General features: G+C 36.3%; 1 long non-coding RNA gene across 2 annotated transcripts in view; it reads right to left on the bottom strand.

Moving 5' to 3' along the window:
- The window catches only part of LOC119817798, a 79,150-nt gene that overhangs the window by 29,584 nt on the left and 21,598 nt on the right, over positions 1 to 27,968 (bottom strand). The window contains exon 3 of one of the 2 annotated variants that reach the window (XR_005285944.1): positions 20,597 to 22,150. The exons of the other annotated variant lie outside the window; for it this stretch is intronic. This is a non-coding gene — a long non-coding RNA (uncharacterized LOC119817798). Of the gene's footprint in view, positions 1 to 20,596; positions 22,151 to 27,968 lie in introns of those variants that run through there. 2 annotated transcript variants of the gene reach the window in all.

Raw genomic sequence — 27,968 nt, 5'->3', positions numbered from 1 at the left:
AATAATATGTAATATAAAATATAGAATGTTTATTAAAATATTTATCATATGTTCCTTGCTTAGTATTGTTTATGCTGGTTGTAATTCTAATTATATTTGATATCTGTTCCTAGTGTATATAGTTTTGTATTGGGTTTGGAACTCTCTTATTTCAACATAAGGGGGAAGTGCTGTGGGAGTCCATTCTGCTCCTTCAGCCAATAGCCTTTAAGATACCAGCTCACTTGGGCATGGTCTCTTATACTTAAAAGCAGCTGTAAACATGTGCCCACTCTCTTGCTTCTGGCTCCCACTTCTACTGCGAGACTCTGTTCCTGTGCATACAAAGGATTGTTATCTAAGACAGTGATCTGTAAGTTTTCCCCTTAAATAAATAACCCTTTTATTATTCATAATTCTGAACTAGTGTGGGATTGTTTTTGTGACTTCTGTCATCACCATAGGAGCATGCTGTTTGTCTTTTTCATAGGCTCATGGCCTACTGTCTTTCTGATATAGCACAGATCTGCTTGCTTAAGGATATTGCCACTGTGTCCTGGGTGCTACTGTGTCAATTAGCAATTAAGAAAATGCCCGTGTAGGATTGCTCATAAGCAAACCTGATAGATGTAGTTTTTCAATGAAGGTTTGATCTTTCCAGATGTGCCAAAAAGCCAACCAAGATTAGTCATCACACCTTTTAAAAATTTTTTTAGTAGTAGAAACATGTCTTTCCCATTACTGAAAAGACAACACAGACATTCACTTAGCATTGACTCCTGCCTGCTGTTCATTTTCTGTCTACACTCTGTTCTCTTACCACAGTTTATTACATGATGGAGAAGACGCCATGCCTCTCCTCTCCGAGACAGATGCAGGTTAAGATCTCTCCTGGTAAGCTACCCCTCGTGGTGCTACACACATTAATAGAAATGGGTTAAGCAAGATGTGAGAATTAGCCAATAAGAGGCTGAAACTAATGGGCTAGGCAGTGTTTAAATGAATACAGTTTCCATGTAATTATTTTGGGTAAAGTTTGCCGGGTGGCAGGAAACAGCCCTCTGCCGTTCCATCTACAATTACATAATTCTCTTTTCATTTCAACAGTGATATGTAATATATTTCAGATGATATAGAAATTCTTGGAATTGACCTCATTAACAAAAGTTACTGCAGGATTATTTGAGATTTAATATTTACCACAGTTGTCACTTTTTATTGCTGAGGGTTTTGGGGGGAAGTATTGTTTTTTTCACAGGCAGAAATCTGGGTCATTTCCAGAGTTTTGTTATTATAAAAAGCTTTTATTTACAAAAATATAGATTTTGTATGAATATGAATTTTATTATACTGTCATAAAGCCAGTTAGTGTAATTACTGCCTTTTACATTAGTTTTTTGAGGCATTTTGGAAGAAACTATGAAACTGTATGTAAAACGGATGTACCATTTTACAGTCTCCTTGTGTTTGCCTGGATATGTTTTTTAAAACAGGCCTTTGATTCTGCAAATGTATGTCTAATTGCTCAACACCAGTTGTTGAAAAGTCTGTCTTTGCTCTATTGGCTTATTTTATCTCTCTGATAAATCTAAGCTCTTGTTGTTCATTTTATGAATTCTCTGTTTTTTTTTTCCCCTATGGACCATGTTTCATCCAAATGTAGACCTATTTAACTACTATAACCCTAAGTTATAAATATTGGTGAGTGGGTGTCAAAATTTTACTTGCCTGAAATTCTACCAATAACATATTAAAATGCCATTTCTCTATATTACAAAAACAAATATTTTTAAATATTGTAGAACCCTAAACTTGCAATGGAATGTGTAATCTTAGCTTTACCTTAACATTTCCTTTGCTATAGTCATCATTTATATTTATTGCATCATAAATATTTGTTTGCAGATATTTTAAAATTTAACTGAACTTTTTGTTTTAATTTTTATATATTCATATTGATACAAGTATTTTAGCAATTTTAATATATATAATGAATTTCAAATTTATCTTTTATGTAATTGGTTAGACATCTTTCTTAGAAATAGTTATATTTTTATAAAGACTAAATTATCATTACTTAATTCTATTGTTTTCTATCATAATTATAGAATATTTCCTTAAAACACCTAGACTTTCCCCTAGCTCTATTCCTTCAAATATAGTGTATAAATAATAATAAATATATACATCATAAGGCTGTCGTGGATATAAATTATGCCATAATAAAATTCTTACAATAATTCTTAAATAGAAAGAATGCTATTATTGAAATCTGTATAGTTGCATCATAACTGTGAGATGGACAAAAAAGGAAATGCAGAAAACTCACCAATTAAAGAATAAATGATCAGATTTTTAAGAAGAACTGTTCATATTTGGAAATAGAGGAAATAAAAACAACATAATTTTTTATTGCACCCTCCAAAAAGATCTTGGATAAGAGACTAGCAGTATGGTAGGGAGAGACTTCTACAATAGTTTCCAAAACAGCTGCTACCTTTTCTGGTCTTCTCTTCCTTAGTGTGAAAGGACCATTCAGTATGAGGGGTATACCCATTGATTGATTATGGTAAATGGAAAAGGAATCTCTAGATTTAGAGTCCTAATGAAGAATGATGCTTAAAAGAAATTCACACTAACTAGGAATTAAGTGTAATAGAGGGTTAGTTATTTAGGGGAAGATTCACAATTCTCTGCTGAAATGGAGAACAACAACCAAATTCTGCAGCTGGAAAAGAGGCCAGATGCTATACATCGGCATATATAGTATAAGCAGCCATGTCCAAGTGGGTGAGTAACATAAAGGCTATTGGCGGTAGGAATTTCTACAGCATCCTAAGTCACCTTACTGTGTGTTGAATCAAATAATACATTAGCTAATTTTGTAATAACTCCAAGTTGTAATCTGGAATATTTGCTGAAGGACGTCTGAAGACCACACTTCACTCTCCTACTGGTATGAAGAAAGAAGTCACTTTGAATTTTGTAATGGCAAACAGACATGTTGTCACAAATTTGTGTGAGTTGGAATGTGATCCCTGATTTTCCAATGACTGTAGCTATCATTATTACTACCACAGCTATTAGTCTCAGAGTCCAGTCCTTAGAATCATCCCGTATCCCTGAGCTCCAAAAGGTAAGAGAGAAAATAAGAATTGACTATGTCAGAAAAATTGATATCAAGTATCAAACAGTGGCACAAAATGAATTCATGTACCATGAGCCCAAACATAAAGATATCAAGATTCTGTTCAAAAATCTCTGCCATGTATTAAGAGGTAAAACCACAAATGTTGGCCTGCATGAAGTTTGTTAAAGGAATACATGATAGGCTCTTCCTTTTCTTTACTTTCAGTTAACATTGCTTGCTTCCTTGCTAGCTCTGTGAAGAGCTATTTCATCTCCCCCAAAAAGTCAAACATTGCACAAAGTGAAAAAAATCACATATGATAAATCAGGGAAACTTCCCATGTTTGTGCAATAGAAATTCAATTATTCAGGTTCTTTACACTAACTTGTTTTACATAAGACCCTATCTTCAAAACAATATTCTGGTGGCCTTCTTTACTCGCTACTAAAATGAAGAAAGTACTGTACAATGACATAAAATGACTAAATTGTCTTTTTTAGAAGTTAAAAACAGGAAGGATATATTAAAAAGAACAAATAGAAATCTTCTCTAATAGATGATCTCTCTCTTCCCAGTTAATTTACATAGACTTGTTCTCAAAGGAATGGGGAATAAACAAACTGTAACACTGTGAAATTTCATGGGGAGATAGAAATACATGTGCAAAATAAAATGTGAATACACAATTTGTGTAAGAATTTGTGTTTTGGTATTATAAAGTAGAGTTAAGATTATAAAAACAAGATAATAAAAATATAACAACCTTAAAATTAGCGAAAGCTATGGCTACAAATTTGAAGAGCAGAAAGAGGCATATGGGAAGGTTCAAAGGGAGGAAAGAGAAAGAACAAATGGTGTGTCTAATTATAGTTTCAAAAATAATAAAACAAAATGGATAGCAATATCAAACACCATTTGATGTTGATCTCTGGTCTCAAAGTACAACCACCCATACAGATGAAAGCACACATACACATGCATTCACATACTTGCGAACATGTGTGCACACATGCTCACAACACACATGCAAGAATAGTATTCTGAATGCTTATGAATTATGAATACATCAACATAGTTTATTGACACCAATTTTGGATATGCTTGAATTCATATTAAATTATAATTGCATCTTAAACTTTTGAAAGGGAAAAATAAAATAGGTCCAAAACAAGTAAGGAGAGATAAGAAGAAAGGAAGAGAAAATGGGTGGCAAAGGAGCAGAAGGAGCGAGAACATGAGGGAGAAAGTCAGGAACGAGAGGGGTGCGTTCACTCATGGAGACGGTGGGACAGAACTAATGGGAGATCACCAACTCCAGTTGGAATGGGACTGATGGATCATGCGACCAAACCCGTCTCTCTGAATGTGGCCAACAACGGGGGCTGACTGAGAAGCAAAGGACAATGGCTCTGGGCTCTGAGTCTTCTGCATGGACGGGCTCTGTGGGAGCCTTCTCAGCTTGGTCGATCACCATCCTGGTCCAGGGGGGAGTTGGGAGGACCCTGATCTTAGCATAGAGTGGGGAACCCTGATGGCTCCTTGGCCTTGAGAGGGAGGGAGGGGAGGTTTGGGTGGAGGGGAGGGGAGGGAAGGGGGAGAAGGAGGGGAGGGAAGGGGGAGGAGGAGGGAAGGAGATGGAAATTTTTTAAATATAAAAAAAAATAAACCATGAGGAAAAAAAAAAAAAAAAAAAAAAAAAAAAAAAAAAAAAAAAAGAGGCAATAAGGAAAGGATACTTATGAAATAAAATTTAACACATAAGGACTTACATAAAGAGTTCATATTTATTTTTGCTAGATCTTTATGCCATGTGATAACAATGGAGCTAAATGAGAAATAATTAATGGGTTTGTATTTTATAGATTTTTCTGATTGTTTTAATGCATTAACATGATATTTTTATTTAAAAAATTCTTTATGTGACTATATTAAATTATTGAGATTTTACTAGGTGCAACTGGAGTGCTAAGCTCCTTTGTTCATTTAACGAAAGTACTTTAGACATCTGCTATATACAGACCATTTGCACTTATTTTTATAGTTTGTTGCCCAAGAAATGCTAAGGAAAATCTTTATTTTTATAACTTTTCACATTTTTCATTTTAAGCATTTATTTATGGGAACCAAAGACTATAAAACCCAAGGCATTTGATTATTCCATAGAGTTTATGGCATAATATATGACTCAATAAATTCAACATATGCAAAGTTGATGAGAGAGAGAAAATGTTTTTGTTTATTTAATTTGAAAGTAGATATGTGATCATTAAATTCATAGCAAGTTTTTAAAAATTACATATTAAATCACTGTGTGTTGCTTGTTGATTAAATCTCAGTGGTTTATTTGTCTGCTGTGAGAAAAAGAAACAATATGAAGTTAACCTTTTCATTACAGACTTAAGAAGTGCTAACTGGAGACTTTCCTTTTACATGAGAATGGGAGGAAACCACTGGTCATTACAGTTCACAAATGATTTCTATGGAATTTATGCTGGTTATAAGTTATCTCATTGAAAAATGATTGTATGTTTTAATTAATTTGTCCACTAATCATTTTATTACTTTTCTTCTTTGACCAAAGTATAGTCTATGAATACATAAGTAAACATCTGAATCATAAGATAGAAAAAAATGACAAATATTAATAAAAGTCAATCATTAAGAAATACATGGTAAAATATTTGAAAGCATATTTTAATAAACTGGGAAATAACAAATTAGCATCACACCCTAGGGGTTCTGTGTATTCTTGATTTGACTAAAAACCCTTAAAATGACTATATTCATAACAGCTGCTTCTTCTGTCAATGATAGCTTGGGTACCCCCAAGGCTTAAAAATAAAAGAACTTGCCAGATACAAGAACTACAATGGTGATGGCAAACACTTGTAACTTCCCCAAAGAGTATGCTTGATCTGGAGAATTCACTGACCATGGAGAATAAGTCCACTTAAAAAACGAAGAATCCCTAGTTAAAAACAAGACACAGGTATATTCTGGTTAAATTTACAGTTTGTTAGATATGGAAAATATTCTTTTGACCAGTCTAATTCCTGTTTTTTTGTTGTATTTTGATTATTGCATTACAGTTCTAAGTCTGGTCACAAACGCTAATCTGTTGAATGCTGGTTTATTCCTTACTCATCTACCTTGGACAGATCTCAATGTTGAAAAAAGTTTCCATAAATTTGTTAATGGCAAGGTCTCCAAATATAAGAACTGTAACATAATAATATATTATAAAAGGAGCAGATTTCTAATTCTCAGCTTGAACCTGCATGAATTTACAGTGCGCTGGGAAGCAGTATGATGCCGTGCCTCAGGTTAAGCTTCCTACATCTGAATTTTAGTCATCTTACTCAACTTAATCTTTTTATGACTCATTTCCTTCATATGCAACCTGCTGATTCAAAATGTAACTCATTAAATTAAGGTCATTGTCAGTTGCACACTGAGAAAATGCTTGTATTGAGTTGTTCTGTCTAGTTATATTTGGGGATATCATATTAATTACACATAGATATTGAGTCATTTTCAAAAGCTGTCACTTAGACTGTCCATCTATGCCAAATTTCAGCAGTTTGCAAAGCATCAACATAATACATACTTCTGAAAGCCATATCAAAGGATTAAAATGAAGTCTAGTTCTGTTAATTACATGTAGAGTTCTATAGCAAAAGTAATATCACTCAACGAGGCTACCATTTTGCAACTGTCACCATCACATGGTGGAATATTGTCAGAAGCTGTCCAATGGTGAAGCCGAGTTGAGAATGACATATGTAGAAATAATGCATTATCACAGAATCTTTAAGATATTGTATTGCTGTTTAAATAATGGGTTAATATAAGCTACAAGAGCTAATAAGTAGCCTGACCTAATGGGCCAATCAGCTTTATAACTTATAGAGATCTCTGTGTGATTTTCTTTGGGGCTTGCCGGTTGTGGGGGCCTGGTGGGAGGACAGAAAACACCAACAAGCAGGCCCCGTTCATGTTACAAAAATGCACCTGCCACTTTGAATAAATCAAAGAATTTGAAGTCTGTATTTTCCTTTCTTCTGTGTGAATCATGGTTCAATCAATATGATTGTGAGCAAAGTGTGAAATACCGTCTTGCTAGAGATTTCATATAGAGAAGCAAGAACATGATCCTTTGGCAAACACAGGTAAAGTGACTCTGCTAATGTGAAATAGTTCCTAAAAATTTTAGAAAGGGTAAAATTATATTTTTGTCTATTCTAGATATTCTGTGGCTATCCTGAGTTACTTAATGAGTTGAGGCCGACAGAGCTAAATATTGAGATACTGTCTGAAAAAAAGATGAAAGAAAACTATTCATTGATCATTGCAACTGCAACTTACCATACAGTATTAAGCAAATGCATTTTTCATTGATGATTTTTGGTGTTTGACAATTTCATATGTGCAATAATATATTCTTATTACATTTCCTATAACTTCTTTTATGCCCCTACCATCCCTATTAACTTTCTTCCACAGTATCTTAACCAGGTCCATGACATTTAATTTTGTGTCGTGATCCATTTACCCTAATCATAGTTAATTGTGTAAGCAGTGGATCAGAAGCATATTTGGGAGTCTGGTGATGTTGTGGTTGGGTATGAATTAAATAGTCATGTTTTTTTTTCTACCTCCTAAATCTATTGTTGCAGAAATATTTCTGGAATAATCACTTTAGTACCAATGAGTTTAGAGGAGAGACGTCACTGGTAAACTGAAGCCACGACAGTTCCTCGAAAGTTTTGATGCCTGGGTCTAGTTTGCAGTCTCAGCTTATATTCTAAAAATCCCAAGATTGGGTGGGAGCCAGACTTTGCAGAAGTGTGTATGGCAGGGAATTATATGTGTTAAGGGAAAAGGCAAATTGTTTCTTTTCAGTTTTTAAAAAATTATTTCTCTAGTTCACTCTGTTCTTTTTATTTTTTATTTTTAATATATTTATTATTATTATTATTATTAAAAATTTCTGGCTCCTCCCCACCTCCCATTTCCCTCCCCCTCCCCCCACTCCCCTTCCCCTCCCTTTCTAGTCCAAGGAGCAGTCAAGGTTCCCTGCCCTGCGGGAAGTCCAAGGTCCAACCCACTCCATCTAGGTCCAGGAAGGTGCACATCTAAACAGACTAGGCTCCCCAAAAGCCAGTACATGTGGTAGGATCAAACCTAGTGCCATTGTTCTGGGCTTCTCAGTCAGCCTTCATTGTCTGCCACGTTCAGAGAATCCGGTTTGATCCCATGCTTTTTCAGTCCTGGTCGAGCTGTCTTTGGTGAGCTCCCATTAGACCAGCCACTCAGTCTCAGTGGGTGGACACACTCCTCGTGGTCCTGACTTCCTTGCTCCTGTTCTCCCTCCTTCAGCTCCTCATTTAGGCCTTGGGAGCACAGTCCTGCACTCCAGTGTGGGTCTCTGTCTCTATCTCCATCCATCACCAGATGAAGCTTCTATGGTGATATGCAAGATATTCATCAGTATGGCTATAGGAAAGGGCCATTTCAGGCTCCATAGTGAAAATGGCAATTCTACCAAAAGCAATCTACAGATTCAATGCAATCCCCATTAAAATCCCATCAAAATTCTTTACAGACCTTGAGAGAACAATAATCAGCTTTATATGGAAAAACAAAAAACCCAGGATAGCCAAAATAATCTTATACAATAAAGGAACTTCTGGAGGCATTACCATCCCTGAATTCAAACTCTATTACAGAGCTACAGTATTGAAAACAGCTTGGTATTGGCATAAAAACAGAGAAGTCGACCAATGGAATCGAATAGAAGACCCGGATATTAACCCACAAACCTATGAACACCTGATTTTCTACAAAGGAGCTGGAGAGAATGTGGAGTAAGAGGTATACTCATTCACTCTGTTCTTTTTATTTATTAAAAATTTCTGCCTCCTCCCCGGCTCCCATTTACTCCCTCTCCCCTCCACTCCTCCTCCCTCTCCTGTCCAGAGAGCAGTAATGGTTGCCTGCCCAGTGGGAAGCCCAAGTTCCTCCCCCCTCCATCCAAGTCCAGGAAGGTGAGCATACAAACAGGCCAGCCCCCCCCCCCCCCCCCAAAGCCAGTATGCGTAGTAGGATCCAAATCCAGTGTCATTGTCCTTGGCTTCTCAGCAGCCCTCATTGTCCGCCATGTTCAGGGAGTCTGATTTTATCCCATGCTTTGTCAGTCCCAGTCCAGCTGGCCTTGGTAAGCTCCGAATAGATCAGCCCCACCATCTCAGTAGATGGGAGCACCCCTCGAAGTCCAGACTTCCTTGCTCATGTTTTCCCTCCTTATGCTCCTCATTTGGTCCTTGGGAGCTCAGTCCGGTGCACCAATGTGTGGCTCTGTCTCTATCTCCATCCATCGCCAGATGAAGTTTCCCTCACGGTCCTGACTTTCTTTCTCATGTTCTCCCTCCTTCTGCTCCTCGTCAGGACCTTAGAGCTCAGTCTGGTGCTCCAATGTGGGGCTCTGTCTCTATCTCCATCCATCGCCAGGTGAAGGTTCTATGGTGATATGCAAGATATTCATCAGTATGGCTATAGGAGACATGCTTGGTGAATAGGTGATATAAGCAGTGCTTTAAGTAAACCACCAAATAAGTAAATAAACAACTATCTAATAATTGGTCTTTTCTACCATATTCCTGATTGTTGGAATTAAAACCAAACTGAGTCCCATTCCCATCTTGGGCAGTTATTATCAAAGATTTGTTCTCTAGAGCTAGTGGCTTTTATGACAAACATTCTGTTTTAGCCACTTGTTTTGTTTTTGTGTCTTGACCTAGGCATGTGGGTCTTCTTTCTTTGCTTGTGTATCTAATGGTCTTTTTCCTTTCCTTTCCTTTCCTCTAATTCCTTTCTTTTTTCTTTTCTTTTCTTTCTTTTGACTGGGCCAATGGAGGTGATATACAAGTCAAATGAGGCCAAGTAAAACTGATGGATGAGCTGTTTGCTTGAACCAGGGAATTGTAGGGCTAGGGCTAGGCCAGGCAGACAGGTCTCATAAGTGAAGAGAGTTCATAATCACATGCCTGGAAATAGGCTTTTGGACTTAGAGATGGAGCGGGATGGAGAGAAGGGCAGGAAAAGGAGAAAAGGGTTTATGAAGAAAGTTGGCTCAAGAACAATGAGGGTTTATGGCTCCAGGGTCTGGAGTAAGGCCTTCAGGTTTGCAGGTGCCGGGGAATTGGGGTAATGGGAGAAAGAAAAGTGACTTACACAGGAAGAATGCTAGAGCTTAAGGAAGGTTATTGAGCTCAGGGTATGGAATCTGATATGAAAAATATCAGAGTCTTTTTGAAAGAGTTATCAGAGAAAATTGTTAAACACAGATCATGCATGATGAGTTAGTGGACTTGGATTATATTTTTGAAATAAATTAGAACTCTAATATGGTATCATTCCAAACACAAATGACTGAGGGACAAATTTATACATTAAGAAAGCCTTACAACTATTTTCTGAAGATATTCTCTGCTGATAAGATGGCAGAGTAAGACTTCATACCCATGCTTTCATGCAATATTCAAAACTAGCCAAAGCTTTCTGATGAATAGCTTCTACCAGGGATGAGTCCTCTTTTATATTGAAAGACAACTTTATTCTTTATTGCAGAAAGTTGTCATCCCTGAAACCATATGAGCTAAAGCAACAAAAATGGACTCACTAAGTAGTATTTCTCCGCCCCTCTCGTGTGTGCGTGTGTGTGTGTGTGTGTGTGTGTGTGTGTGTACTCAAAATGAGTGGTATAAGAGGGGTTGTAGAGTGGATAACTGGAAAGAGAAATGCAGGGGGAAATGTGACTTTATTTTAATTACATATGTATATACATAATTGAGTTATTTCCATATATATACATACATATATAATACAGTTCTCAGTGTTTTGAGCAGTTGTTTTGATTGTTACCTTTGACGAAAAGAGGTTTCTCTGAACCAGTCTGAGAGTTGAAGTTGCAGTAGTAAAGAAGGGTAAAGACAAGTTTTTGTTGATATAAAGTAAAACTTCTTTCATTGTATCATTAAGTCTATAAATGATAGTGTTATTTGATATCTAGAAATTATAACTTCTAGAAACATATGGATAGATGATAGATAGATTAATAGATAGATAGATAGATAGATAGATAGATAGATAGATAGATAGATAGATAGATACATAGATAGGATACATAGGTGGCTGTCATATAAAGAGATAAACTGATTGTGAACATGATGGATATAAATATAAATAAAATGCCAAGTGTCCTGTTGGGTAAAGACCTCTCACACAAAGAAACAATTCAGAACAAATTAAAGTCATGATTGCAGGGTAAGAATGCTCTTCAAATTCATACAGCCCTCCTTTATACATTGTCCCTATTTTTCTTATATCACCTTGGACACAGAGATACTATAGTGTAACAGTCACAATTCAAGAATTTTGTATGGAAAGCCTTAGAAACTGCCTTCCATTCCATCAGTTTATAGTATCTGCTATCATCTTCCATATATGTATAGGCTAAATTAACTTACTAGCAATTTGCTTCAAGTGCCCTGATTTTTAATAGTTTCCATTGTGGTAGAGCTAATTTTCCAACCAATTTTTAAGTGTCAACTCTTCTTATAGACAAATTTTAGTCTGTTGCTCGAAATGAGTGGCAGTATGGAGAAAACACTTTTTTTTATACAAGCTGATATGTCTACTGGTTGATGATTACTTTAGTTGTGGTCTAGCACCTTTAATCTGTGTGGCACTTGAATTCTTGAGTCTACTGGCTTCATGTAAGTGCAGGTGGAGCATTTTATTGGAACTACAGACTCCCCAAACAAAGTAACCAAACAAAGACTTATTATTAATTATAAATGCTCAGCTGATACCTTAGGCTTATTACTAAAGATCTTTCAGCTTAAATTAGCCCATATTTCATGTCTATGTGCCCCCATTTGCAGATAGTATTATTCAACATGATATATACATCTTCTGTTTCTTTCTGTGTCTGGCTCACTGCTCCTGTGATTCCACCCTTCTTCTTCCCAGCATTCTCTTAGATTGGCTCTCCATCTTAACAGCTCCCTGGTCCTGACCAGTCAGCTTCTTATTAACCATGAGAGCAGCACATCTTTACAGTGTACAGAAGGGTTACTCCACGAGATGAAAGTGTGAGAATTTCAAGCAAAAGAAAACATTTCCATTTACGAGGCCATTCAAAGACCTTAATAACATAAAACGCTCTATCTTTGGAAATGGAATATGTATCTAAAATAGGAATAGTATCTTCCATTATCTGTGGCCGTTCTCCTCAGAATGCCTACCTTGTTTGATAACACTAGCATCAATTAAAGCACTCCTTTGTACTAACGCATTGTTTCCAGAAGGCCCCTGTTAAAATGCAAATATGCCATCTGGCAAGCCACTACCTCATTAGCTCACACCATCACAGCAACACATATTATGCATCATATTAGATATGGAAGAGACGCTGAGCTGATGAACTCTAACTAAAAGAAGAAGCTTGGAAAAATCCCAAGTAGAGATGTTTTGGGTTGGCGCCTAAGGGCAATAGAGCAGAAAGATGATAGTAGCGTGCCTGGTAGGGAACTGGAGATAACATTTCCATGTTTGGCATTTTGTCCAAGTGCTGCCAGTGATGTGTTCAAGTGAACACGACCTGCCAGAGCTGGAAGGAAATTTGTAAAACTTGTAATCAAACACCTTTACCCTATAGGTGAATAATCTGAGATTGCAAATGGCTAATTAACTCCTTTCTGAGTCCTCACCTAAAATCTCATTATTAGGTCTTGAAGTCAAGAGGCCCAATATGCACCCAATACCTCAGCACTTCGCAATGAGTAAAAGTGCCTAATTATTCAAAAGCAATTTTATATGCACATTGAGTGCACTATACTTCCACCAATTGCATTCAAATCTCTTCAGTTTTCTTTTTTCTCTTCCCACAGCAGCACATAAAATGAGTACTGCCCCTGCTGCTGTCACAGACTCCTACAGGAAGTCTCATTGTGGAGGAGTTCAATGAAGCATTCAGGGGGGTTACTTGCAAAGAAATCTTACCTAGATGGATATGTATTAAAGTATTTACCAACATCTCACTGTATTGTGTATTATCTTTCTTTGTAAAGTTCAGGTGATCAGAATCCCCACTTCCAGTGACTCCCCTTGTTTGTTTTCCAGTACATGTAACCTTTTGTTTCTCCCCTGTTCACCATCTGAGGCTCTGCGGATCTTGGAGCAAATATTTTAATTTTGGGAGAACTCTATTATTTGGAGGAACACTACAGAACCCTTTCCCATCTGAAGCCCTCCCCACTTCCCCATAAATCCATCTCTCCTTTGTCACTAGCCTGAGATAAGATATTTTTCTTGATCTTTTATTTGCTTTTGCCACAATCTTTAAGTTATGCAGTGGGCAAGGACAAAATTTATGCCAGCTCTCTATCTTTGGAACTATAAAACTATGATCCAAACAAGCTTCTTCTTCTTCATTATGGCTATCGTGTTTAAGACATTTTGTCATAGTGACACAATCTAGCTAATACATATCACAGATGAGGCATACCCCCACCCCTAGGAAGTGTATGAGATTCCTCTGAGATGCCAACACATTTTTATTCTCACATGAAACGATCCAGGATTGTATCAGCATCCAGTTTCCAATATTCTACTGAGTAAAAACTAGACATCTGTTCTGATATTATCAATAATACTCTCTGTGAAAGACTTGGAAATTAAGAGAAAAAGAACTAAAAGTAGAAAAGTTTTCTCCATTAAGATTCTGTTATAACACTATTATTAGCATCACATTATACTTCTATGTGGGATTGCCAACTGAATGTTGCACTATTCCCTTTAAAGTCCCTTGGAAATCTTGAGAACTACATTCCCCACAATTCATTTTCTCAGTATTATGATGAGAGGAGCAGGAGGCAGGCTGGAGGCAAGCAGGCCTGCTTTCCATCCTGCCTGGCTCCAGCATGGTTAGCTTTACACCCAAAATAACAACACACAAATTGTATTCATTTAAACACTGCCTGGCCCATTAGTTTCAGCCTCTTACTGGCTCATTCTCATATCTTGATTTAACCCATATTTAGTAATCTGTGTATCACCACAAGGTGGTGGCTTACCGGGAAAGATTCAGCATGTCTGACCTGGTGGCTGGCTTCATGGCGACTGTCTCACTGCCTTCTTCCTCCCAGAATTCTGTTCTGTCTTCCCTGCCTACCTATGTTCTGACCTGTCAGGCCAAGAAGTTTTCTTTATTAATTAATCAATGAAAGCAACAGATAGATAGATAGAAAACCCTCCCACATCATCTCAGTAAACCCAATTTAGTGTTTCACAAGTAAGAGGTGCTGGCATGAGATTTTGACAATAGAATAACAGAAGAGACCAATATTCTTTAGAGAAATTCAAGAGTACATATGAGAGTCAACATCTTTTTCCCAGTAGGCATTGAAAGAGTACCTCCACTGCTGTGGTTGACTGACATAATTGGTTGCAGTTTCTGAGAAATTATTGAGAATTGCAACATCTCCTTGTGGAATAAACACAGATATAAAATCTTTCACACCTGGAACAAGCACAGCACATTCCACTTTATTCACTGAATGGTAACCATATTTTTCCTTTTTAAAGTATGTATCTCTCTGTATTATGCGTTCTTTAAATTTCTATTTTATATACTATTATTGCTACATGCACCCTATTAATAAATGATACAATATTTTCATGATGCCTTATTTAATCATTATTTCATGTGTCTCCAATGTTTAATAAAAATATTCTATTTTCAAGCAAATTATTGATATTTATAAAAGTAAATATATAATTACCTGATTATTTCCTTAAAAGATAATCATAAGAAATAGTACTTGGACTGACTAAGAAGAAAACCCACCTTTCACAGCATATATATTGACCACTAGGTTTTAGATAGGATTATAGATTGACTCTAACCAGTAATATATTACTGCTTTCATTATTCTGTATCAAGTTACATTATCATTCTTTTAATAGTGTACTCTACTACGTAGTTCATATTTGAACCTCTTCTACACTGATCAGTGTAGGTGTTTGATATATGATAATAAATTTATAGCAACCTAAGGAGGGTCTTTACAACTAATATTAATTTTGCTGGCAAGCAGGAGTCTTATATGACTACAGCATATGCCTTTTTCAGGTAGAAAGTTGAAAACACCTGCTAAATATTTCTCTTTCCTAACCTGTTTCATGTTGACTTTCCAAATATCAAGTTAGTTACCAATAATTTTAGAAAAACAGTGTGTGTGTGTGTGTGTGTGTGTGTGTGTGTGTGTTTTATGAGGCCTCTTTGACACCTCTAAGAGATATAATCTTAGAGCAAATTTTTGTTTCATTGTTTCTTACAAAAATTTGAATCCTCTTCAGCAAGGAGCAGTGCGTCTTAGGTTCAGGAAATGTTCTGGTTGGATTGGGCACAACATACTTACTTGTTCTCTGCATTTTCATTGGTTGTGGTTTTCTACAATAGTTTTTTTTTTCTTTTGCAATATGAATTTTCTGTGATGATGTATAAGAACAGAAGAATTCTTTATGATTTGCTTATAATTATTTATGGCATGAATAATTTATTGTCAATATTTTAACATATGTAGAAATATACAATTGCTTAGGACAAACTAAAATCTGCAGAGATTAAAGCAAATTAAATTAATTAGAATCCTATTATTAAGTACCTACTAAGAGTAAGTCCATAGTTTCTGGTGGAAATGCTGTTTGTACAGCATTAACAGGCACTTGCCATGAAAGAATGGAAAAATAATTGAAATAAGGGTGAAATTATTCAAGTACGAAGACAATTTTACAGCGGGGGCTGACTGAGAAGCAAAGGACAATGGCGCTGGGCTCTGATTGTTCTTCATGGACGGGCTCTGTGGGAGCCTTCTCAGCTTGGTCGATCACCTTCCTGGACCTGGGGGGAGTTGGGAGGACCTTGGTCTTAGCATAGAGTGGGGAACCCTGATGGCTCCTTGGCCTTGAGAGGGAGGGAGGGGAGGTATGGGTGGAGGGGAGGGGAGGGAAGGGGGAGAAGGAGGGGAGAGAAAGGGGAGAAGGAGGGGAGGGAGGGGGGAGGAGGAGGGAAGGAGATGGAAATTTGTAAATATAAAAAAAAATAAACCATGAGAAAAAAAAAAAAAGAAAATGTTAGGTAAAATTCAAGTTGAAGCTTTCTTCCCATGTACATTCAAAAAAATGATCTGTATTTCAGAGTTGGGAGCCACAAGTTTCCGTGTAACCCAATAGGCTTACAGACACAATTTATTGGACTGATAGAACGGGGTTTCTTAGTCATAGTAGCTTTAGCCTGCAGTCTTTGTCTTTTGAGTTCTCAGCTGCCCAGTATGTGTTTAGCTGCTTTGGGTCCACTGTCCAGAAGCATCCCTTCTTCCCTACCAGCCAACCAAATCTTGAGAAACAAGATGCTTGTTCTATTGTTGTTATAAACTATTTTATGCACATACAAATATGGAGAGATAGTAATTGCTTTTGTAACATTCATCCAATGCAGTGCTGATCAATATTCAGTTCTTCTTGAAACACTGTTTTATGAGGAACTTCATTTTCAGCACTTATTGTTTATGGGAATCTCTATAGAGGAGTGTTTGTTTAAAACTTCAGGCCATCTGGGGTTCTACTTCAGCAACTCTGACAGTGTAGACTTTGAGAGGAACCCTGAGAGTATGCATTTAACACGTATCTGGTGACTCTAGCATCTGTAACCTATCACCATTTAGAAAAACACTGATTCATGGATGAATCAATAGAGATAGACTTCTGTCATTTTATAAATAGCACACAATGATAGCTCGGTGCTATTGTCATATTTACTTAGGACAACATACACATATGGCCTGGAGATTAATGCTCAAGTCTCCGATTCAATTTGCTTTGTAGACGCAGACACAATCTGTTTTGCAATTAGGTAAGCACCCATCTGGCAGAATGAAAATTCGGCAGCCATAAAATAAAACAGGTAAAGATTTTTCTTTGTCAGCAAGACTACCTGAAATAATGACCAATTAATGAAAATACTATAGGTCTGAGCATTTTGATCCTTTCAGTATGAATTGGCATGGATGGCTCCATTGAAACAATGCCTCATGCCAGATTATTAATGGAACTTCTCTTTCTTTCTGACTAAGCTTGATTAGTTAGACAGTTTTTGAGCAGAAACAAGGTCAAATATTTGAAGGCAAGCTCAATAAATCCATCCATTTACTGAGGACAATGCCGAGATTTTAGAAATTAATTCCCATGTGATTGACACAGCTTTCTAATTTGCTTTCAGATGCTTTGGGTTACAGACTAGAGTGGTTCAAAGAGTTCTGAGAAAACAAAGCAACTGGGAATTCTGTCAGTTGGTGGTTCTTCCCTGTCTGTGTCCAGATCGACAGGTCTCCTACTGCAGTCCTGTTTCAAGGACTGCCCTCATGCTCTTGCTAGCCCCACTGTCTAGAGTGCCCTCAATAAGGAGACAGAAAATCTGATATGTTTCAATGAATAAGCTAGTGCCAACAATCTTAATGTCGACTTTACTTTTTATTCCAGCATCACACAGCATCACAGCATTTGACCAGCCAGTCTTATTTGTATTAATCATGATTGCAAGGGATCCACCAAATCCAGAGTCAGAAGATTACTTACTCTGAGAACACACTTGCAGAACGAGAAGGAAATATTTATGCTAAGATTTGTACAGACATTATTTGAATATCAGAAGATAAGTATTCTAAAGGAAGACAAAGATGAAAAAAACAAGCAAACACCAAGGAAGTAAAAGTTGACATGAATCTTTCAGGTAACGTGCATTAATGTATGTCTTTAGAAGCAATTAGCTGTGTTCTCACTATAGCAATGAATTTGTGTAGAGCTATAAGTGACAGATGGTTCACATTCTGTATCTTTGGTTATTTTAAATATACATTCAATTTATATATACAGATTGAATATATGTATATATATTCACAAGGGCTTATGTTAATAAAAGTTTTAAAATGACATACTATGTGAATTATAACTAGAACAAATTCAAACATAAAGAAGTTAGTCTTATTTCATGAAACTACAATATTTATCATATTTGTTTTCATTTAATTAATTCATTTTGAATCCACCTTTGAGTTAGTGTTTTGCTCAGAATATCATATCAGAAACATTTTTGTGTGATTCCAGACCACCCATAGTGGATACAATTTTGTAAACTAATCTCTGGTATGTACACACACACACACACACACACACATATGTATGGCATGTATACACACATATATATGAAGAAATCTCATATATAAATAAACAGACTTTATGCACATATATTTCAACTTTCTATTCTTCAGTGGAACAGTAAAGAATCTAAAATCATGCCCACACTGGAGAAAATATAGATTTTATGATATTAACTTGCTGTTTTGTTATAAATAGGTTATCTATACATACTTCACATTATTGTCCATGGGACTTAACACTTACAAAATGTATACTACGAATTTGCCTATAAGATGAGTTCAAAGTGAAATGATTGTTACAAAGAAAGACATATCACTCTGCCTGGATTTGAGGCCCCTTCCACAATAGGAAACAACTACACCAAATTAAACACGTGAATCTAAAGATTTGGCACCAAGATCCACATATGCTTGAAAAGCTGTGATATTTCTCTTTCTGGGTCTGGCTTACCTCATTTATTTTACAGTTTCTAGCATTTTTCACTTGCCTGAAAATTTCATAATTTGATGTTTCTTGCAGCTGAATACAATTTAATCACATGTAGATAACATATTTTCATTATCCATTTGTCAGCAAATAATAGCTAGACTGTTTCAGTAGACCAGAGTTTATAAAGAGAGCCACTCTGAACACAAATAAATAAACAATAAATCTGTAGTAGGAAATAGAGTACTTTGGGTATATGCCCACGAGTGGTTTAGTTGTGATATATGATAAATATATGTTGTTACTTTCTGTTTAACTATCAGAATTTGGTGGCAATATGTGATTACTGAAGTACTAACACTCATACTTAGAGAAATGAAGTTCTGGAATCCTCCTTCATAACATCTAGACCTCATAGTTGAAGAGGCTCCTAGAAAAAATATCATTAACAGTCTTACCTAACTATGAAGTATAATAATGATTAATGTGAGAAAATACACCCATGGATGTTTGGTGAAACAAATATTATATGGGTAACCAAACTACCCTTATTTTTAAGACTTATATCAATTTCTCTGGTACTAGTGAGGAGAGATGAGTTCTAGCAAGGCATTCTAAAATACGTTAAACAGTTAAGCTATTTTTAACTGGTACTTTTAATTGACAGCTATGGATAGAAATTGAGTCTGACCTCAACCCCTAGATAATGCTACTGTTCATAATTAACTCCACAAAGCGTTCTTTTCTGTAGAAAAGCTATTTACTAAAATGATTTTATAATTATTTTTAAAAGATTAATATTTATTTGGGTGCACATGTGTGTATTCCAGGTGTGTGCATGTATCTGTGGCTAATAGAAGTGGGTATCAAAACAGCTTGACATGGAGCTACACTTCCAGACTGCCATAAGCTTCCTGAGCTCTCTGTGTGAGCCTTGTCAGTTTGGATGCTCACCTTCCTGGACCTGGGGGGAGTTGGGAAGACCTTGGACTTAACATAGTGTAGGGAACCCTGATGGCTCTTTGGCCTGGAGAGGGAGGGAGTGGGGGTATGGCTAGTGGGGAGGGGAGGGAAGGGGGAAGAGGGGAGGAGATGGAAATTTTTAATAAAAAAAATGAGAGAAAAAAAGAAAAAAGTCAGAACGAATATAAATTTGTTGACAAGAGTCACATTTTCCCTTTGCCCTATGTTGGACTGAGGCCTTATCTATTTTCTCTGACATCAATTGACCTAGAGCAAATATATACAGTAACCAAGCAGAGAGAACATACTCTCACTTCTAAACCAGGCCCCTGTTGAAGAAGGTCTAGTAAAATAAATCTTAAGTAACAAGTCCTACCACACTGGGGACTATGAAAAGCTACATTATTGTCTCCTCGATACCCAAAAGAGGTTTCTCATGTAGTTTTCATCTGTGGACTGCATTACAATTGAACATTTGTATCTTTCTTATGTACAATATGCTCAGAAGGTGTTGGCTCCCACAAGCATGGTCAGTTTTCTTCTGTGACAACTTTCAGAGCATTCTGTCACAGTATATTTATATTTCAGAATCATTTTATTAAAACAAATTAAGAAAAAACTAAAAAAAATCTTTTTTTCTTCCTTCCTTCCTTCCTTCCTTCCTTCCTTCCTTCCTTCCATTTCTTCCTTCCCTCCCCCCTCCTTCCCTTCCTTCCTTCTTTCTCCTCTTGGTTATTTGTGTCAGTGTTTCTCTGTTTAGCAGCTCTGGCTCTCCTGGAACTAGCTCTTGTAGACCAGGCTGACCTCGAACTCACAGAGAACCACCTGCCTCTACCTCCCAAGTGCTAAGATTAAAGGCATGTGCCACCATTGTCTAGCAAGCCCTAAAGTCTACCATGTGGAGTTATCAATTTTCGGCATGGCATGTTCATGTTCTGCTTCCCATGCATCTTACTGGCAACTCCACCATCCTTCTTTCCTGCACTCTCTTTTTGTAAATAACTCCCACCTAATAGCTACCTGCTTAACCATTGGCTAGTCAGCTCTTATTTAACAATAAGATAAACACATTTTCATAGTGTACAAAAGGATTATTCCAAATCACTTCCCTCTTTTTGTCTTTTTAAAGAGAAGGTTTTAACTTTAATGTAGTTAATTTACATGCACAAAGCAGTTATTGTATATGAATTACAGACACAATAGTTAGTCCATTTGTATTTGGCAAATTTAGAGAAAACACTCTAAAGATTTATACCTAATTTATTTTTTATAGTATCTAAGGAAAATTAAAAGTCACACAATTTTGTCTTCAATTCCATCAAAGTCCTCAGAAGCATATGATATTTCCTAATGACAGGGACATCTGACTGCCTGAACAGTCACCCAAAGTTGATCTGCAATGTTTGGGACATTCATGTTGGGCCTACAGGCCTACTATATCTGACAAAAAGTTCTGTAAAGCAGGAAATTTTGAAAAGTTGCCCTACCTTATCTTGAAAATATCTTGCAGTCATTTTCTTTTGTGTCTTGCTTGTCAAGTTTGGACAGTATAAAGCAGATGAGGCTGGGGCAGTTATTTTTTTTTTTTTGCAGTGGCTATCTTTTGCCACAAAGAAGGCAAATATAATATGGAGTTGATTTTTAATGTCCACCATCTCTTCTGAAGTAAATTGTTACTACCAGAAGCAAACATATCTCACTGTCTTGCAAATCCTTACATTATAAAATTATTTTAAATACCATAGTCTGTACATCTTTGATGTGTTTGAAGACTATCTATTTATCTAAATATCTTTGTTTAATCTTGAAAACATACCTAATATGACTACAAGTTTGATTATTAAAGATGAATAACTACTAAACTGTATTCCTTAATTGTACTTTATATTTTAAATGAACTGCATAAGCACAATACCAAAAACAAGAGTAGATACACGGGCACAGTATAACAAAAATAACTTTAAATTTGTATCAATGAATCAAAATCCATACAAAGTAAAATATTTTGAGATTAATAGTTGTTTTTGGATTAAATTAGATTTAATAATCTACCCTTTTTCCTGTCATTCCTATCCTCCCATCTTTTTCTTCAGAAAGAGATCTTAGAATCTAACTCTTTTGTGTACCTTCTTTTTTGACCATGACCAATAATAGCTTGAAATCAACACACTTGAATGATGACAAACCTCCATAATCCATCTTTTGGGAAAGTGAGTATTGTTTTCCCTAGACTACTTTTGTTGTTGGGGGCACTGATATCTTTGGAGGAACCTTGAGAAAATCAGGATAATAATTAAGTCTTCGCTCCTATAGTCATGTGAGTCTAGGTCATCTCAGTCAGCATCCTGGAAGCTGTTCTGATGCAGAAATCTGAAAAAAACACTCTAACAGAGCTGCGCTGAGGTATTCGATAACTTGGGACATCCATTTTTCTGGATCCTGATCCCCTTGATCTAAAAATACATAAACTTTTAAAGTTAACATGCTTGTCTGTATTAATATGTTTATACTGTGTACTGTACACAAGTTTGCCAAAGTGATTATTTGTATTTGAGTAGGTAAGTGTACATTACGTGTCTTGTAGTTTTTCTTGGTTTATTTCTTTGTATCTATAGTCAAAATTTTCAGGGATTTTTCTCTTACCAAACCTGTTCATTTTCAACCTTGGATGAATTCAGAGTCTTTCGTTTTCTGTGGTAATCAAAGCATAACCTCTTCTACAAAGCAAGACACATTTTGACTTCATTTTCAAGTCAACATATTTTAAAAATATATAAGTTGGTTTAATTCACCACCCTCATAGCCCAATGTCTTTTTAGCAGCTATTGATTTTTTATTAACAATCAAAAATTCAAAGACAACACAGTAACACACAGAATCCAGGAATTTTTTTTTTGTATTTTCATCTTTACATGTCTTTATCCATTTATGTAACTTTATTATTTCTTTAAAAACTTTATTATTTTTCAACTATTTTTTCTATGACTGTCTATAACCTTTCTCCTTTCTCTCCCAACCCTATGAACACTTTTAAATGCACTGTAACCCATTTAGATGATTTTCCCATCTGGATATGTCATTACCATGTATCTGTAATATTCTTTGATTGTCAGTCACTTGCATAGCTCAGCTTAGAGCATTGTGCTAGCACATGGCATCTGACAACTGACTCCATCCTGCAGGCAGCTACTGGAAGTCATACCTCTGCACTGTGGCTGCCTTGAGACTGTGAGACTAAGAAATTATGTTTGGCTCTGTTTTTGTGTGTTTGGAAACTTTCTTTAAGCTTTCTAATGTTTTATGTGGATATTTATGTTGTCAAATTTTGGCATCATTTGTAGGTATGTCTTTCTGTTGCACCTGCCCGCTCCCAAAAATCACATATAGACTTACTATTAATCAAAAATGCTTGACTGATAGCTTAGGTTTTTTACTAACCAGTTCTTTCAATTTAAATGGATGGCATATTCATCTCCTGCTTCTTCTATGTTTCACCCGTGACTCTACCCCCTCCTTTTCCCCTGCACTCTCATTTGGTTCTCAAGTCCTACATAAGTCCTACCTGCCTAGCCAATGGCCAGTCAGCTCTTTATCAATGATGAGAGTAACATATTTTCACAGTGTACAAAAGGATTATTCCACCGAAACTGAGCAATCTTTTCAGCCCCTCAAAAGGATTTTTAAAGACACTTTTCTTTGTTCTGAAATTCACAAAATTTTACCATGGTTTACTGTAACTTTTATATAAGGGAAACCAATTTTATATTCAATATAGCATTTTTGAATACTTATGTAAATTTTATACTTTTATGTATGTGTATATAATTCCTTTTTCATTCCCTTTGAAATGTAAAATTAATCAATTGTTCCTTAGTGATACTACCATTACAGAATCATTCAGAGAAGTTATTTTTAATGCAATTTTTTCGTATGATTTCTCACCAATGGCAATAACCCCAATTTAAAAGAAATACTGCCACAACTTAACAAAGTTTGAGATAAAGAATGGTTTTAAAAGTGTGTGGAATATAAATGAATCACTGTGTAACAGCATTCATGGGGTCAAAGTTTGCTTTGACTTTTCTCTGCAACACTGAGAATTTGCTTTGTGTGGTCAAGTGAAAAGTCACTCCTGTCTTATGGGCTGGATTTCCCCTGTTGACAATTAATCAGCAGAGTATTCCTGAAATATCAATGTACTCATCTCCTGATGTCCTGAATGAATCACATCTCTGGCGGGGAAGCCTCAGCACCCATGGCTAATGGGATCAAATGACTAAGCTGATGCCACAACCTTGAGACTACATCAAATTGAATTTGGAACTAACTATCTTTAATCTGGAATCATCATCTAAATGTCAGTGTAAGAAGTTTTTTGCTTTCCTCTCCCACTTTATTGCCGTCTAGTAAGAGAATATCTGACATCTATGCCTCTTGTGTTTTGGTGTTAAGAAGAAAGATTAATAACAATCTTATTAAACTAGTAAACATCAAGTCTGTGCATAGTTTAGTCTTGGTGAGAAAGAGACAATACATGTATGAGCATCACCTATCACTGTTGCTGTTTGTTTATATGGAGATTGAAACAATTAAAACTTAGTCTGCATGAGCTGATGTTAGACAAATAAGCAACATTTTCTCTGGGGCAGTAGAAAGTGAGTTTGTTATGTAATCTTATATTTATTGAAAACTCATTTTATACTATATAGTTTGAGCAGTTTTCTCCTCATTTCCTCTCTGATTCTCCTCATTCACCCAAGCCCAAGCTTCTGCCTTTCTCTTTTTAGAAAATAAGCAGGTAAATAAAAAGAACAAAGAAAAGTAAGAGTAGAATGAAGGAATGGAGAAAAAAATTAAAAAGCAAAACATAGGAAGTACAGCACACACACACACAAACACACACACACAAATACATATACACAAGATATATACACACAAACACATACACTCTCAGCAAACACACACACACTTATATATGCAAACACACACATACAGACAGACACACACCCACACACGGAGAACTAATAAAAACATAAATTTGAAAACTGTAATATATCAGCAAGATACCAAAAATGTATAAAAAAAAAAAAACACCAAGACAAAGTATTACGAGAAAAATTCTTCAAAATACCATCGAATTCATCTTTAGTTGACTATCTAGTGCTGGAATTGGAACATGCCCTTAAGTGTGGTTTCTTTTTTTTTCCAGTTTATTTATTTTTTATTAAAAATTGCCATCTCCTCCCTTCCTCCTCTCCCTTCCCTCCCCTCCCCTCCACCCACACCCCCACTCCCTCCCTCTTGAGGCCAAACAGATATCAGGGTTCTCTACACTATGTTGAGTCCAAGGTCCTCCCAACTCCCCCCAGGTCCAGGAAGGTGAGCAACCAAAACCCAAAGAAAAACATATAGTTATCCTCCTGGATACTGGAAGTAGACAAGATTGCCGGACAAAAAATGGGAACATAGGGGTGGGGTGGGATGGGGGGAGGGGGGATGGGGCGAGAAAAGTGTGAAGTGGAGGATGGGAAGAGCTTGGGGGAATAGGATGGTTGGGATATAGGAAGGATGGATATGGGAACAAGGAATTATATATCTTACTTAAGGGAGCCATTCTAGGGTTGGCAGAGGCTTGACTCTAGAGGGGTTCCCAGGTGTCCAGGAAGACGCCCCCAGCTAGGTCCTTGGGCAGCTGAGGAGAGGGTGCCAGAAATGTCCAGATCCTATTGCCATACTCATGAATATCTTGCATATCACCATAGAACCTTCACCTGGCATTGGATGGAGAAAATGACAGAGCCCCACTTAAGTGTGGTTTCTATATACAGTGAAGAAAATTTATTTATCCTTGGTGAGGAGTTGTCAATTAGACATAACTACTTGGTTAGTGACGGGAGATCATGCCCACTTCCCAATCTCAGACCTGGGACCACATCTATAGTACCTAAGTAACACTCTGATCTGTAGATACAGCAGCATGTTGTTAGGAGTCAGGTTTTTTTTTTTTTAGCTCCATTGTGATCACAGAACAAAGGTATTTGGTTTTTCACCAAGCACACGACTATTCTAGTCACAAGTTCTTGGCTACCCAAGGTGTGTCAGTGATGAGTTTTATCTTATGGAGCATTGCTTAAATACAATTAAAGTCAATGATTATTGCCACTTCTTTTAAGCAACTATTTCACCAGCATATTATGTGGGCAGGGCAACATTGTAGTTTGAAGGTAACTGAATTGTTGGTTAGAGTTCTCCTCTGATATTATACAGAATACCTTCCAGTACTATTACGAGTGTCTGTTAGGAGTGAAGGCTCTTGGTTAGCACCAGCTTGAATTCTTTGTATTCAATATGCTATGTAGGTGTTGTCTTCAGAAATAGTGCATTAGCATCAGTTTGAAGAGAATCCAATAGACTTGAAAATAACATAATTAGATATAATCTGTTCCTAGCACTGGAGATTTCATTTGGAGTTGAGATACAGGATTTGGTAATGAGGGATTTTGATGCCTTTAGTCAATGGCTTTGGTGGGTTAGGAGCCCCAGGGCATGGTCTTGTCTTCATACGTGAGCGCTAAAAAGCTCTCAGACTACTCCCTTGCTCCTGTGGTTGGGGCCAGAGGAAGGAGCAGTTGGATATGCAGGTGGATCACAGAAGCATATAGTATATTTTGTATCAGTGTTTAGTTAAATAAATTCTTGAGTTCCTAATAACAGACTCATGTGGTTTCAAGTAACACTTTGGTTTCATTTGAGTTTTGTTATCCTGTTATTTAGTGATTCCATTTTGATGTTTTCATGTGTGTGCATGTGTGTGTTTGTGTGTGGGGGGTGTAGATAGATATATAAATACATATACAAATACATACACAGACAGATGATAGAGGGATGGATGGATAGATAGATGGATAGATAGATAGATAGATAGATAGATAGATAGATAGATGATAGATAGATAGATAGATAGATAGACAGATGATAGATAGATGCTCCTTTTGTAGTAGGTTTCCATATAAACCCTCACATGACCCTTAGTTTTACTTGTCTGTACCAGATCCCTTTATAAAAATAGGAAAATAGAAGCCAGGTGGTGGTGGCGCACGCCTTTAATCCCAGCACTCGGGAGGCAGAGGCAGGCGGATCTCTGTGAGTTCGAGGCCAGCCTGGTCTACAAGAGCTAGCTCCAGGACAGGCTCTAAAAATAAAGCTGCAGAGAAACCCTGTCTCGAAAAACCAAAAAAAAGAAAAAAAGGAAAAAAAAATAGGAAAATAGAGAAAAGTCATTATAAAAGCTTTTAGATATTTATTTAGCATAGGGTGCCACAGAGTTTTATTGTGCTTACATAAATGTTATTTTTTCCTTGGATTGTTTTCTGGCAATTTCCTGATATAATACTAACAATGAAATAAAGGAAAGAGCTTATTCAAATTTTGCATATATAACTTTAATATTATATATAGATAAATATATAACTGTTATATATCTTAAGTATTTGATCCCTCATTCTAAAATGCACATCAAACGTATACTCACATACACATTTCTTTGCTATTTGAGAATACACACTGATTGATAGATGGCAAATATATTTCTTGATTATTGTGGCCCATTTCTCTTTATAATAATACTCCAAAAATCTCTTGGGAGCAAACAATATTCAATTAATAGACTCATAAATATTCATCTTGAAAGATGCCAACCTAATGGAATTTGTGTTTTTCTTCTTGCTTCCTACCACTGATGCTTTTCTCCAGAGTGAAACCCAATATATTAAATGATATTACCAGGTTCATTTCCTAAGTAAGACTACACAGAACTGTAAATCATACAGTATAGTAGTTATAATTGCAGGAAGCTTATTTATAGAGCTTGTCTCAAAGTTACACATCATGTAGAACTCTGGGAGTTTATGGCATGATATCAAATAATTGAAGTAAAATTTTTCATCTAATATAAAAAGTCCTACTGAGTGATGATAGCTTTTTATCTTCCTCCTGACAAATATTCAAGGTAATGAACAAACGAATAAAAGTGGATGGAGAATTGGCTTTACAAGCTAGTGTTTTAAATACTTTACCACAGTTACCATTATTTATCAAAAACTGCAAAAACTGTGAATTAAAATTACTTCCTGTGATACCTAGTCATAAAAAGTTCTAATGAGATACAAATTAGAAACACATGAGCCTC

The sequence above is a fragment of the Arvicola amphibius genome, chromosome 6 (assembly GCF_903992535.2).
Source record: "Arvicola amphibius chromosome 6, mArvAmp1.2, whole genome shotgun sequence".
Classification (NCBI taxonomy): domain Eukaryota; kingdom Metazoa; phylum Chordata; class Mammalia; order Rodentia; family Cricetidae; genus Arvicola; species Arvicola amphibius.
The sequence above is the reverse complement of the archived record's forward strand: the minus strand, read 5'-3'. Positions and strand labels throughout refer to the sequence as shown.